Here is a 14,200-nt window from a genome sequence, read left to right on the forward strand (position 1 = left end):
TTCTGCTCCTATGACTTTCTATTGAGTTGTCTAATTCTGAAAGTTTATTGTTAATCTTCTGGATTTCTGATTACTGTCTCTCTATGGATTCTTGCAGCCTGTTAAATTTGTCGTTATGCTCTTCTCTAATGTTCTTATGTTCCTCTGTTGCTTTGTGTATTCCTTGGCTTGTTCTGCCTGATTCTACTTCCTGATCTCTTGAAGATTTCTGTATAGTAATATTTCGTATTCTATCTCAGGTAATTCCAAGAAATTGTCTTCCTCCAGAAAATTTCTTCTTTATTTTGGGAGCTTGCTGACGCCATCATGGTCTGCCTCTTTACATGATTTGATATTGACTGTTGTCTCCGAGCTGTCAAGAAGTTATATTTATTTATTTTATGTTTGCTTACTGTCTCCTAGCTTCTTGTTTTGTTTTGTTTTGATATGCCCAAATAGGCAGCTTGTGTGAGCTAGTTTGATTATTGGTGTCTTTGAAGCTCTAATGTCCTGTCATCAGGTGGTTAGATCTGTAACTAATTATGTGAACCCAGGAGTCCATTTACTTTTCTTATGTGGATTCAGCTCAGGTGTCCAGGTAGTTGGTCAGCAAGTGTGTGGTGCAGGCTCTCACCTACAGTCCTAGACAGGCATGGGTGATTGGTGTAGGCACAGGTATCTGGCTGCAGTAGGGAATCACATACTGAGCGAGGCAGGAGGCTGCTGGCTGCCTCTAGAGTGTCTGGGAAGAAAGTATGTCCCTGTTCCCTAGAGTGCATAGGTGAGTGGATTTTGTATTTGGAGTGTGGGCACCCAATGCTGTCCGCTGTAAGGACTGGGAGGTACCTCTTATTCTTGGACCCCTGTTGTGGGTGGCTAGGTGGTGTGGGTGGAGCCACCAGTCCTCAGTCCCCTGATGTGGGTAGGTGAGGACCCTGCTTAATGGACAGAGCAGTGTCAAATATCATGAACCTGCCACTTCACCATATAGCTGATACAGTTGAAGTTAGGCTTTAGGTATATACCCTGCTGTACTGTGCTAATGAGGGGCTATGCTATCGAAATGGGCCCGCACAGCTCTGCGCAGGGGTGAAAGGCATTCAAAGTCTGTGGACCCCTTATGCCTGTGCCTAGGCAAAGGAGCTGTGCCTACCCTGAGTTTCCAGCTTAGGCGAGCTGACAGATTATTTTTTCCTGTTTGTTAATTTATTCCCTCTCCAAGGGCAGGAGAATGGCTCAGGGCATGTGGCTAGTCCTACTTCCAGCCCAGGGGACTCAGCAATCGTGGAAGCTGGCCCTGACCTGGTGCAGAGCAGGGAGGGGGCAGGTAAATGGGAGAGATGTTTTTTCCAAACAGGGTGTTTTTTGATCCGCATGGTAAGTCAGATGCAGGTACTTACCTTTTGCCAGTTGAGCTCTGCTTTTCACTGGTTCTAGATGCCCAAGTAGACTCTCTGCTACTGGGTCTCTCCCGATGTGGAAAATGCCTCCCAAGAGCCACTGCTAGCCTCACCATGCATGCCAGCCTGTCTGGCCTGAAGGGTGTCAGCTCCCACCAGGCCAGGTCTAGCAACTCCTCACTGCTTCCGAACTGTCTCTCCCTCCCTCTGCCACTCAGTCCGATTCTTCAACTTTGCCTTTGATGTTCAAGGCTCCAAGATTGTCATATATAATAGACTTACTTGTTTTTTCAGGTCTTTGTTGTAAGAGGGACCACAGGAAGCATCTGACTACTCCACCATCTTGGCCCTGCCTCCTCCATAGGGTTCTCAATGGTTGGCTTTTTGGAAGTAGATTGCCAGGTCTTTCTTCCAGAACACCTCTGGTTGGACTCGATCTGCTAACCTTTTGTTAGCAGCCGAGAGTGTTAATAGTTTTCACCACTCAGGGACTCCTACTTGGACAGGGAGAGTATATTAATAAGAGGTAAAAACACAATCTTCTCTACTATATTATATGATACTGGAGTGAAACATCTTTGTATACTAGGCACAGCAAGTGTTCAATAGTAAATAAATGTTTAATAAGTAAAAATCAATGAGCTTGCAAACTCAAGAATTTACTGGGAAACAGAGAAACATTATGACTCACATAGATTTTAAGACACAGGTCCTAAGAATACCCATGATAAGAGACATTTAGATCTGAAGTTCCCTCAATAATACTCTCTTCGTCCACTATTGGGGGAAAAAGGTAAACACGAGGGTCCTCTCTCCCCATACTGTACCTGCAAAAAGGATTGCAATTGAAGGAAGGAGGAAAGACCAGAGACATCTTTTGATCCCCTACACTGCTGATGTTTAGGATAAGGGTAGAGCTTTGTTTGGAAGGAAAGGGGTCCTGCAAGATGGCATAAATTTTCTAGAAGGCCATATGTGGTAACTTTGGTGAAGGGTAAGATAGTACACAATACTGGGGAAGCCAGCACAGCTTGACCAAGAAAGGTCATGGAAGCTCCATAGAGACATCCAAAACTCCCTGAGTGTCTGAATTACTGGGCTGAGGGCTGTAGGGACCATGGTCTCAGGGAACATCTAGCTCAACTGGCATAACATAGTTTATAAAGAAAATGTTCTGCATCCTACTTTGGTGAATAGCATCTGGGATCTTAAAAGCTTGTGAGCAGCCATGTAAGATACTCCACTGGTCCCACCCCATCTGGAACAAGGGAGAATGAAGAAAACCAAAGACACAAGGGAAAGATTAGTCCAGAGGACTAACGGACCACAACTATCATAGCCTCCACCAGACTGAGTCCAACACAGCTAGATGGTGCCCAGCTACCACCACCGACTGCTCTGACAAGGATCACAATAGAGAGTTTTGGACAGAGCTGTAGAAAAATGTAGAACAAAATTCTAACTCACACACACACAAAAAAAGAGAGAGACCAGACTTACTGGTCTGACAGAGACTAGAGAAACCCCAAGAGCATGGCCCCCGCACACCCTTTTAACTCAGTACTGAAGTCACTCCTGAGGTTCACACTTCAGCCAAAGATTAGACAGGCCCATAAAACAAAGATGAGACTAAATGGGCACACCAGCCCAGGGGCAAGGATGAGAAGGCAGGAGGGGACAGGAAAGCTGGTAATAGGGAACCCAAGGTTGAGAAGTGAGAGTGCTGACGTGTTGTAAGGTTGGCAACCAATGTCACAAAACAATGTGTATTAATTGTTTAATGAGAAACTAATCTGCTAAAAAATAATAATAATAATTCTAGAAGGCCTACAAAGTCACTTTGTCGTTTTGTAAAAGCTTGCATACTGCCTTTGTTTTTGTGTGATCAAACCTGCCTCACTCTACAAAGCCTGAAGTTTGCATTGGAAATTGGGATTGGTTTTGTTTTATTCAGGTTCAGCTTCTTGCCCTAAGGCTTCTCACAGATTCTAACTGGCTTCAATCTCCATTCACATCCTCCATGTATATCAAGTAGAACATTGTCTATAAAAATTTGGAGGAGCCTGTTTGCTTACTCTGTTTATCCCTTACATAAGCTTATCAATTTCAACCCCCTGTAGGAAGAAGTTGACCATGCCCATGATTGCAAAGGTAAAAATATAAAGAGAAGTGGACTTTGCCTGAGGCAGCGTGAGGGCTCAGAGGCTCTTCAGATCCTGTGCTCACTTTATCTTTGAGTGAAGTCCCACCCCTGTGGAACAGAATCTCTCAATGCTAATGTCTCCTAGGAGGATAGGAAGGATTTCTTCTAGAGTCTCAAGAATATCTAAAAACAAAAAGGATAGATGAATGATTAAACAAAAATAACCTGAAACCAACAAACCAAAAGTTATGGAAAAGGTGGGGCCAGGATACACATGGACAAGTTTCCATGGGGTGAGATAGAGGTATATTCTGCATCTGTATTCCCTGTCTCAGTCCTCTTCTTCGCCTCTAACCACCCACTCAGCTACTGCCTGAAAGGTGTAGTAAGACTCAACAGAATCAACACAGGGCTACACACAAATCCAAATTTACAGAGTACATATTTAGTTGAGTGATATGTCATCAAAGAGTGAGGAGCAAATGAGTTATTTTTCTAGGTGGTTCACCTCCATTCAATTCAACAAATAAAATGTAGGTATTGTTTACGGATAGCAAGTAATGTCTTTTTCTACATATTGCTTCTTTTCAAAGATGTAACCAGTTGAGCAGAGGGATATGAACCATCCTTATAGTTGAATCAGCTAAATCCACACAAAGTCTTGGCATCAGAAACATTTATGGGCATTTTTAATCCATTTGTACACTAATTTCCTTCCTCTGTCCATAGACCTAAATATAAACTTCATTATTACACATCTGATTAACATTCTCTTAATTTTCTTTTTTCCTCTTCCTAAAGGGGCAAAATTGCTCACTCATCCAAAAGCTCCAGTGGCTATTTAGTTGTTAAATAATCCTCCAAGTTTTCATTCTACAATTACTTTTTACCATCAAGCCTGTCATAGCTATCTTGCTAAAAAGTTAATTAATCTGAAACAAAGACCAGTTTGGCTTTTTGGGAACTTGGTACCAAAAAAAGAAAATTATCACAAAGTACTAGACTGAGGTTACTGAGTAAAGGAAAAAAATGAGGAAGTTTGTTTAAATGGTTCTTAATTTGAAAATGACCCTAAAGCTAAGAGTAGGGAGGAAAAAGAAATGAATGAAGGATACATAAGAATCTAGTACTGTTCTTCCTGGAGCTAAGATAACTTAGTTCTTAAGAGCACAAGCATGGTAGTGACAGATCTGAGTTCCTCACTAGTTGTATGACCTAAGTACTTACATCTCAGAACTAACTATTCTCTTGGGAGAGTGATAACTCAGGGTCGTCCTGAAGTTTAATTGAGATGTTTGCAAAATGCTTTGCCTATTGCCTAGTGTGGAAACCCTGGTGGCGTAGTGGTTAAGAGCTGTGGCTGCTAACCAAAAAGTTGGCAGTTCAAATCCACCAGGCGCTCCTTGGAAACCCTATGGGGAAGTTCTGCTCTGTCCTATAGGGATGCTATGAGTTGGAATCTACTCGATAGCAACAAGTTTTTGTTTTTTTTTTAATTGACTAGTATATAGCAAGTATTCAATAAATGGTAGCTACTATTATGCACATGAGCTCACCTGTTACATTCGTGTGTGTGTGTGCAATGTACACACACACACATTCTCTCTCTCAGTCACTGCAAGCCCATGCCCAGGATCTCTGATAGAGAGTAGATAAAAACCTATCAGACTTAAAAATCTCAAGAAGGCCTTCAAATAACCTCAAAATCAAGAAGGTACATCACCCCCTCCCTTCTCAGAAGAAGAATCCTAAGATCCTAAGGCAGAAGGCACTATTATTTTCTTCAAAGAAATTAGGCCTTTCATAGCTTGATGCCTTCTCGCTGCCGTTCCGTCTGCTGGAATGCCCTTCCTTTTCTTTCTTCATTTTGCTTAGTCTCATCTGTTGCTCAGAACTTGGCTCATGTATCAGCTTCCACAGGAAATCTTCTCTGATCATCACACAAACCTTACATCATCCACCTGCCCCCATCCCCAGATGTCCAAAGGCTCCCCATGCACATCCCCATCACCGCACTCCCTACAGTGAATTGTGATTGGTGCTTTACTTAAGAGCCTCTCAACCTCGACTTCAAACTCCATGAGGTTGGAAACATCACCATCTTTGATTCTGAATTAAATTAAATAACTTTCTCAAAGTTACGCTTACTCCATGTCCACTTCTCCACGGAGTAGGTTGACTCTTCCAGCAGCCATTTTAATATCCAAAATGAATGTTTCAGTAAGATATGTTTCACAAACGTTATATGCTGCCCTAAAGAAGGTAAAGGGAAAGACAATCTCTTTCATTGTTAGTAAAAGTGGATGTGTGTATTAACTGAAAATGAATCTGATTTACAATTCAAACCCTTTGTCTACGTTGTTCACGATGTGTTTCCTTGTAATGTCCTGTGTTCATTTTATTTTCTAAGCTGGTCCCTTTTATTCCACTTGATTGCCATTGAATCTTCCACACAATTATGAACTGACCATATTTGGCCATGGTAAATGAAAGTCAGTACTGCAGCGGAGAAAGCTAAAAAAAAAAAAAAAAAAAAATGACAGAAAAGGAAAGGAAAAAAGAAAGCAGAATGAAGCTGATCTTCCAGGGCTTAAATTATCCTCCAGTCAGACATCTGTTGTTAGGCAGCACAGTGGTTTCTTCAGGCTCCCTGGGTACTACTTAGTGCTCTGTAGCAGGGAGACACTTATGTATTGGAGAGAATGGAGCCTATAATTAGGAAAGGTACCAAATGTCACAGGAGGCTAAAATTTGACTTCTGAGACTCTAATGAGTCTTTAATGTGGAAGTCTTCTTGGCAGAGGTTTAAATCTTCATCCCACTACCTTGTAGTTTTGTAAAGCCTCAAATTGCTAGAATGCTGGGAGGAGAGAGGAAGAAGAGAAAATAGGAAGGGAAAAGGCATTTTAATTAATTGAATTTTCTGGTTAATTCAGTTTGATGAGTATGTGTTGTCTAACCGCTGGGCTCAGAACCCTGCTAGACGCAGTACAGAAAAAATAGGAAATGCACAATGTGATTCTTATCTACAATCAGCATCTCTTGTTTCCTTCTCTACTTTCTTCTTCTAACCTTTTCTTTATTAAGATTTTTCAAAGTTTTGTAGCTCTTCTTCGATGCCCTAATAAGTACAGAAAAGCTAACATGATTTAATCTTCCTTCTGTGTCTCTGCTGTGCCCAGCACAACACCTGGCACAAAGTAGGTGCTCAATAAATCTTCATTGAATTGAATTACATCGCGTAAGTAGTATAGGAGATTGTATAGAATCAATATGGATCCCAAGACATATTCTGAAAGCTTATTTATTTGACAAAATCCATTATATCAAACTACTTCCTGGGCATTTACCTGTTTCTTAGTGAACTTTTGAGTGAGACACAATACACCATTTAATCAGTATCATCTTGATAAAATCTTAAATCCTTTTGGTGTGTACTAAATAGGGGTTTATTTTAGCTATGTCCATTAGAACATGTGTATCTTGTATGTGCTTTCTGTAGCAACATTATTTTTCAAGTGTTCTATCACAGCGCCCACAAATTAGTGAGTAGAATATCACAGTGCTTGATATCTGCTCATGACCTGGACATTGGCCAGACTAAGGACGTCTGCTCTAGTGCTACACCTGAGACTGCAAAATTTAAATAATAAGCCAATCCAGCCACTTGCCCTTCAGCTCAAGAGTTATTCCAGACTTCAATTCCCACCGCCTCTTTTTAGATTCTTTACTTTGTCCCTTCTCTCTCATAAGCAACCTCTAGCGTGACCTAGGACCTATCCTCTCCCTTCTTGTGGATGGTCTAGCTTTGGATCCATCATCCCCTAGTAACACAACCAGAGCAAGGAGCTCTGAAGGCCATCCCTCAATCAAAGGGACCAGGGAGTGTCGAAGCCATGGCTGGGATGTGTCCAGATGCACTGAGCTGGGCCTCATGCTTGTAGGAGCTGGTGGGTGGAGCCCCAGGACAGAACCAGAAGTAGCTTCTAAACGAAGTGCCAGACCAGAGATGGACCCTTAGCAAAAATCTATTCTCCAACCCCAGAGAGATCTTGGAAAATAGGCAAGCCTACTCTTCCTTTGATTCCTGAAGAGATTGAATTGTGATGAAGAGAAAACAGAATCAATGCTGGATGTCCTTAATCCTCTCAATAAATGAAAAGGCAGGGTTGTTTGCAGAGAAAAGTTTTCAAAGGCTGCTGTGAAGGGTGCAACTACGGTCAACAATAGACAAACAGGATTGCTAAGCAGTAGCCAGGTGGCCTGTGAAATATGACAGCTTTAAGGTAAAGACCCCCAAAGCGGGCTCCCTTGGGAGTTGAGAAATCATGTCTCTTATAGGCAGCTTTGCTTGTTCCTGCTCCCAGCCAACCTGTAGAGAGGTTCTCCTGCCAACAGCACCTGGCAGGGTTCATGTATCATGCAGAGAAGTAAAATCATCTATTATGGCTCCCAAATGAGCAATAAGATAAAGATTACCTGAGTATATTTCATCTGCACCCAGCTTGGTTTCTGAGGATTCTTGGGGATCCACCCTGAGAGTGTATCTGAAAGTCCTGCTTTGTTCTGCAAGGTGCTTAGCTGGATCCTGGCTCTGCCACTTACATGATGTTGGACAAGTTGTTGAACCTCTCTGTGGCTCCATTTTTTAATGTGTAAGATGAGGATGATGACACTGCTTTATAATATTATGGCAGGGGGTGAATGATAAAAGTGTATAAAGAAAATCTCAAATGCATTGAGTGTCTGGCACATAGTAGGTCTCAATAAATGATAACATTACCTGGTGCTTTTTTTAGACCCCTTTGTTGTTGAGTGCTGATGAAGCTTCTGAAAAATGTTCTCTGAGCTACTACAATAAGAAAAAAAAGTTGCTGTTGAGTCGATTTCAACTCATACCAACTCTATAGGACAGAGTGGAACTGCCCCATATGGTTCCCAAGGAGCAGCTGGTGGATTTGAACTGCTGACCTTTTGGTTAGCAGCCGTTGCTCTTTAACACTGTGCCACCAAGTCTCCAATATAGTAAGGGTAATCAAAATTATCTTGGCTTAGCTTCTTTTTAAAGTCTTTATAACAGCATAAGCCAAAGTCTTTATTACATTGTTAAGGCTTTAAGTTCAGGAAGAAATTTTTCTTAAAACACTTCATAAATATTGTAACAATTTTCTCTCGAATCTCTTTATTATGCTGGCTTTTTCCTAACAAAAATTTCCCTATCTATAATCTGAGTATCCAGTGAAATAAAGATTCAGTGCAGAAGGCTGAGAAAATAAATATTTTACTCAGATATCCACAGCTTTCAAGTATTCTAAAATCATCATTTTGCATACCAGTCATGTCTGTTTTTAGATCTTTTTTCATATTTTGCCCTTATTCTGTTGAGAAATAGTAAGTTCTACACAGCTCGGTTCTGCAGGGCCATGCAACAGGAATTATGCCCATTAAAACATGGGATTGACCAGACTTACTGGACCTTTTGAGACTGGAGGAACCCCCAAATCTATTACTCTGAGAAAATCTTCATACCATTAACCAAAATTATCCTCTGAAGTCACTTTAAACTAAACAACTGTTTAACTAAATTAGTAAAGAATGTTTGACATGAGCATTGCGGTCTTTTAAGGAGTTATCTGTGAGAGTTCAAACTGATAATGGTTAATGTAAAGCACAGATGAGAACTTGAAGCAGCAGAGAGTCTAAATTACTAGTGATGTAACAATATGGGTAGAGATAGTGAGAATGGTGACACATTGTAAAGTATGCGACCAATGTCATTAAACTGCACACGTAGAAATTGCGAACGGAGATATGTTTGGTTGTGTACCTTGCCACCAAAAATAAATTTTAAAAAAAGGGTGGGGAAGACTCTTTAGAATATGAAAACAAAAAATCATGGGATTGATTTGGCTTTCTCATTCAGAGTAATGTCCCCATACCCCACCAAATCCACTTGGGTGCTTCTCTATGAGGTTTTAGAAACAGTTCTGCAGAGTACTATCAACAGTCATCACTCCCTTGCTGATAACAAGATTTCACTCCAGTCACCGTGAGTTTTTTAATTATTACCGTTTTAGCACAACCTCCAATTTTTGTTGGAGTAAAACAAAGTCAATGAAGAGAGAACACCAACAAATCAGTCTTTTAGAATGAAGTCTCCAAACACATAAAAGAGAAAATTTGAAAGGCCAATTAGTTGCATGCTGAGGGATCTCCAGCAGCAAACAATGAAAGCCACTGGTGGAGAGAGTGCTTCATTGAAATCGCTTTCAGGAGATAAGGGAGAAGTAAAATTTTCAAGAAACTGGTTTGATGCTCAGAGGATGATACTTATGGGATCTATAAAACTGAAGCAACACTAATAACAGAACCAATTTATTTTCTCCTCAACTGATGAAGAAGAGAAAAAAATGGGAGACAGACCTAAGTTTAATGAAATTTGGAATTTGAAAGAGTGAATGAACTGGGATCCTCCCTTGCCAATCCATTCAGAGTAGTTTTTAGACCTAATATTCTTAGCTAGCGTGAACCCTGGTGGTGCAGTGGTTAAAGCGTTCGTCTGCTAATTGAAAGGTCAGTGGTTCCAACCCACCAGGCACTCTGCGGAAGAAAGATATGGCAGTCTGCTTCCACAAAGACTTATAGCCTTAGAAATCCTATGGGGCAGTTCTGCTCTGTCCTACAGGGTCACTGTGGGTTGGAATCAACTCCACAGCAACAGGTTTGTATTTTGTTTTGTTTTTTTAAATTATTCCTAGCTAACCGAAGTAAGAATGCAGGAAACCTTGTCTCCATGGAGAAGATTTGGGCAGCCTGCTGCCTGAAAATCAAAGCCCAAAGAAAACAAAAACAAAACTCATTTCTACCATTAAAAAATGCAAACCATCACTGTTGTTTTCTCCTCAGATGTGCGTAATTCTACTCCTTCTACTGTAATTTCCATTCCTTCTCCAGATATATTTTGTATGGATTTGAAAGCTGTTACAGCATTTGTTATTCAAATTAAACCATGTGTTGTGAGTGAAACTGGGGAATTTGGTAAGCGTTTCATTTGCAATTTCCAATTGACCTCCCCAGCCCTCTTACATTAAATGACATAAAACAGATTATGCAGAGCATGTCCTCTGTGAGTTCTTTCCCTCAGAAAAAGAAAATAATTTTCATAAAATAGCTAGACACTAAAGAACAGTCCCTAAAGGATGAAGCGCCCATCTGATCGCAGAATCTCAGAGCAAGAATCAACCTCAAGCATTATCTAGTCTAAAAAAAAAAAAAAACCAAACCCATTGCTGTCAAGTCAAATCCAACTCTTAGCAACCCTATAGGACAGAGTAGAATTGTCCCATAGGATTTCCAAGGAGCGGCTGGTGCACTGGAACTGCCAACCTTTTGATTAGCAGCCAAACCCTTAACCACTGCGCCACCAGGGCTCCTAGTGTCTTACAATTACGTCTCCCTCCTGAGGCTTTTCCTGACCCATGAGATGTAAATAAACTTCTGTTCCTAGGAGCCCTCATCACTCTTTACCTATGTTACCCATGCAGCATTCTCACTTCTGCTAGCCTTGTATTTTGAAGTTAGCCCAGATTCTTGCAGCTCACAATCTCTTTCTTTAAAAAAAAAAAAAAAAAACCAACTCTGAGTTTCAAAACATTATTGAAAATCGAAACCCAAGAATGCCTTGATGTATATTAGTTTTCCAACTTTGGCACTCCTGATGTTTTTGACCAGATCATTCTTTGTTGGGGGCGAGGGGGAGGGGGCAAGGGGGCAGCTGTCCCGTGCACTGTAGTATATTTAGCAGCACACCTGGCCAGTAACTTCTCCCTTCCTCCACCAGTATGACAACCAAAAATGTACCCCCCCACAACATTGCCGTATTTCCCCAGGGGCAAAATCACACCTGTTGAGAAATGCTGGTGTATATGGTTTGTGCAGAAACAAATAATGAATGATGATAGTAAGAGCCAGTTACCATGCACACAACCTCTCTGACACTAGGTGTTTTAGTTTTCTAAAAATCTTTGGCATTTAGGTGGCAGTTGTTCTGATAGTACTCAATCTGAATGCTCTTCAGGGTTCCCACGCCATGTTATTTGCTAAAAGAATGGAAAAAAAAACAAAAAGAGTCCCATGCCAGTCCTGGAGTAGTGGAAAGTGGGATGCTGCAGAAAATGAGGAAGTCTGAATTGAATTCTGTGGTCCTGATGCAGGAGTAAATTGGCTTCACCAACATCTGCATCATTCCAGGGTTGAGATGGCTATATGGGTGTTGTCTTCCTTCATGACTCTGTGTTCATCCATCCAAAAACTTAGGTAGTCAGTTAAAGAATCCATCTAACACAGAGGAGTTACTCAACAAATATTTGTTGAATGATTTCATAAATGGTGTTTTATCTTTTGCCTTTTGGCTTAGACAGTTGGGTACTTTAGTCTGTGCTGGAACTAAAAATAGCCTTGTTCAAATCAGTTGGAGGATGTAAGATGTCCTAGAAGTCTCAAAGTCTTTTGTATCCCTGACTCCACACCCTCAAGTTTAAAAAAAAAAAAAAAAAAGAGTGTGTGTGCGTGTGTGCGCGCACTACAGAAGCAAAGATTTTTAGGACATACTACCTCGGCCCTAGGGACTCAAAGAAAGAAGAAGGACTACATTTTATGCCAGGCTCTGTGCTGGTGTATTAAACATATTATCTCTTTTGTATTCACAATGTTACCTTAAGGTGGATATTATCATCTCCATTTTATAGATGTAAGAACAGAGGAAATAAGTTGCTCAAAGTGAGACAGCTGCTAAAGTGGGGAGTGGAAATTCAAGTCAAGCTCTAAATCTGAGTTTTAAGCTGCCTGAACCCAGTTATATGCCTCTCCAGACCCACATGGTCCCGTATGCCCCCCAGGCCTTGGTTGCTTGAAGAATGGAGAACCTGGTCACCACTGCCCTGCCTGTTACCACATCTCCGACATTGCTCACATGCCTTGCAGGGTCTTCAGAGCTGAGGGCTGGGCTTCAGCGCAGCCTCTGTTATGCTGACTGCAGAGCCAGCACCCAGGTCCCAGCTGACCAAACCTACATAGGCTCTGGCTGCTTTCAGCACTCCTAGATTCAGATGATATGCTGGGCCATGGGGCATGGGATCTGGCTTCCCAGTGGCTACCCAGAAGGGCTGGGCAACACAACCAAGAAGTAAGGAGATGGGTTGGGGGAGACTTAATACCTCATAAATAAAAGACAAAAGACCAAAAGGAGCCAGCAGATAAATGCCTGTCTTTATTCCCCTGGCAGACTGGAACTCTTAATTCACAAGACACTGGGTAGAGTACTTAGAAGTGTCCTGCCTCAAAAATGGGGAATAATTAGCCCTAAACTAAACACTGCTCTGGTCTGCCCTAACAAATCTTAAAATTAAGAACTGAAGGGATCAGACTGTTTCCAAGGTAACTAAACTGTATCTCAGAACAAATATTTATAGTAATAAGAAAATACCCAGCACCCAACAAGGAAAAATTGACAATAAAAAATTAACCAAGCATGCAAAGAAACTGGAAAATACACCCTGTAGAGAGGGAAAAAAAACAGTCAGAACCATCTCAGAACTAACACAGATGTTAGAATTAGCAGAGAAGAACATTAAAACAGTTATTATAATTATATTCCAGATGTTCAAAATCTTAAATAGAAACATGGAAGATTTAAAAAAAACAAAGACTCATTTCAAAAGTCTAGAAATGAAAGCTACAATGTCTGAGATGAAAAATACCCAGGATGGGATTAACAGTATATCCATACAATGGAATACAACTCAGCAACAAAAATGAATGAAATGTTGATGCAATAACATGGATGAATCTCAGAATAATTGTGCTGAGTGAAAGAATCCAGGAAAAAAAAAATGTTGCACACTGTAAGATTCTACTTATATAAAATTCTAGAAAATACAAGCTCATCTATAGTTACAGAAAGCAGATCAGTGGTTACCTGGGGAGAGGGGCAGGAGAAAAGAATTACCAAAGGGTATGAGGAAACTTCTGGGGGTCATACACATGTTCATTATTTTGATTTTAGTGATAGTTTCACAGCTATATACATATGTCAAAACTTATCAAATTCTACACCTTTAATATGTGCAGTTTACTGTATATCAGTTATAACTTAATAAAGCTGTTTAAAAAACTAAAGAGACAAACATATTAAACAAACCACTGAACAGCTTGGAAAAGCTGGGATTCATAAATATAAGCCACAGATTATTTAAAAATGTTTAAAATGTGAATTTTAGAGAATGGTAAAATAAATCGTTAAATCCATAATTTTTGTTACATCTATAGCATCTAAAGATTGTTCAGTTGAGGAGCACTTTCTTTCTTTTTTTAACAATAAATTAGAAAATATTTCCCGCTGTTGTTGATAACTATATATTTTCATGGTTTTATTTATTTATTTATTTTCATTATTGTACTTTAGATGAAGGTTTACAGAACAAACTAGCTTCTCATTAAACAGTTAGTACATGTATTGTTTTATGACATTGGTTAACAATCCCAGGGGTCAACACTCTACCTTCTCGACCATGAGTTTCCTATTACCAGCTGTCATGGATTGAATTATGTCCCCCCAAAAATGTGTGTATCAATTTGGCTGGGCCATGATTCCCAGTATTGTGTGGTTGTCCTCCATTTT

General features: G+C 40.5%; 1 protein-coding gene across 1 annotated transcript in view; it reads left to right on the forward strand.

The window, feature by feature from the left end:
* The window catches only part of AK5 (adenylate kinase 5), a 332,857-nt gene that overhangs the window by 180,192 nt on the left and 138,465 nt on the right, over positions 1 to 14,200 (forward strand). The gene's annotated exons all lie outside the window — the stretch shown is intronic.

Source organism: Trichechus manatus, unplaced genomic scaffold (assembly GCF_000243295.1).
Source record: "Trichechus manatus latirostris isolate Lorelei unplaced genomic scaffold, TriManLat1.0 scaffold00003, whole genome shotgun sequence".
NCBI lineage: Eukaryota > Metazoa > Chordata > Mammalia > Sirenia > Trichechidae > Trichechus > Trichechus manatus.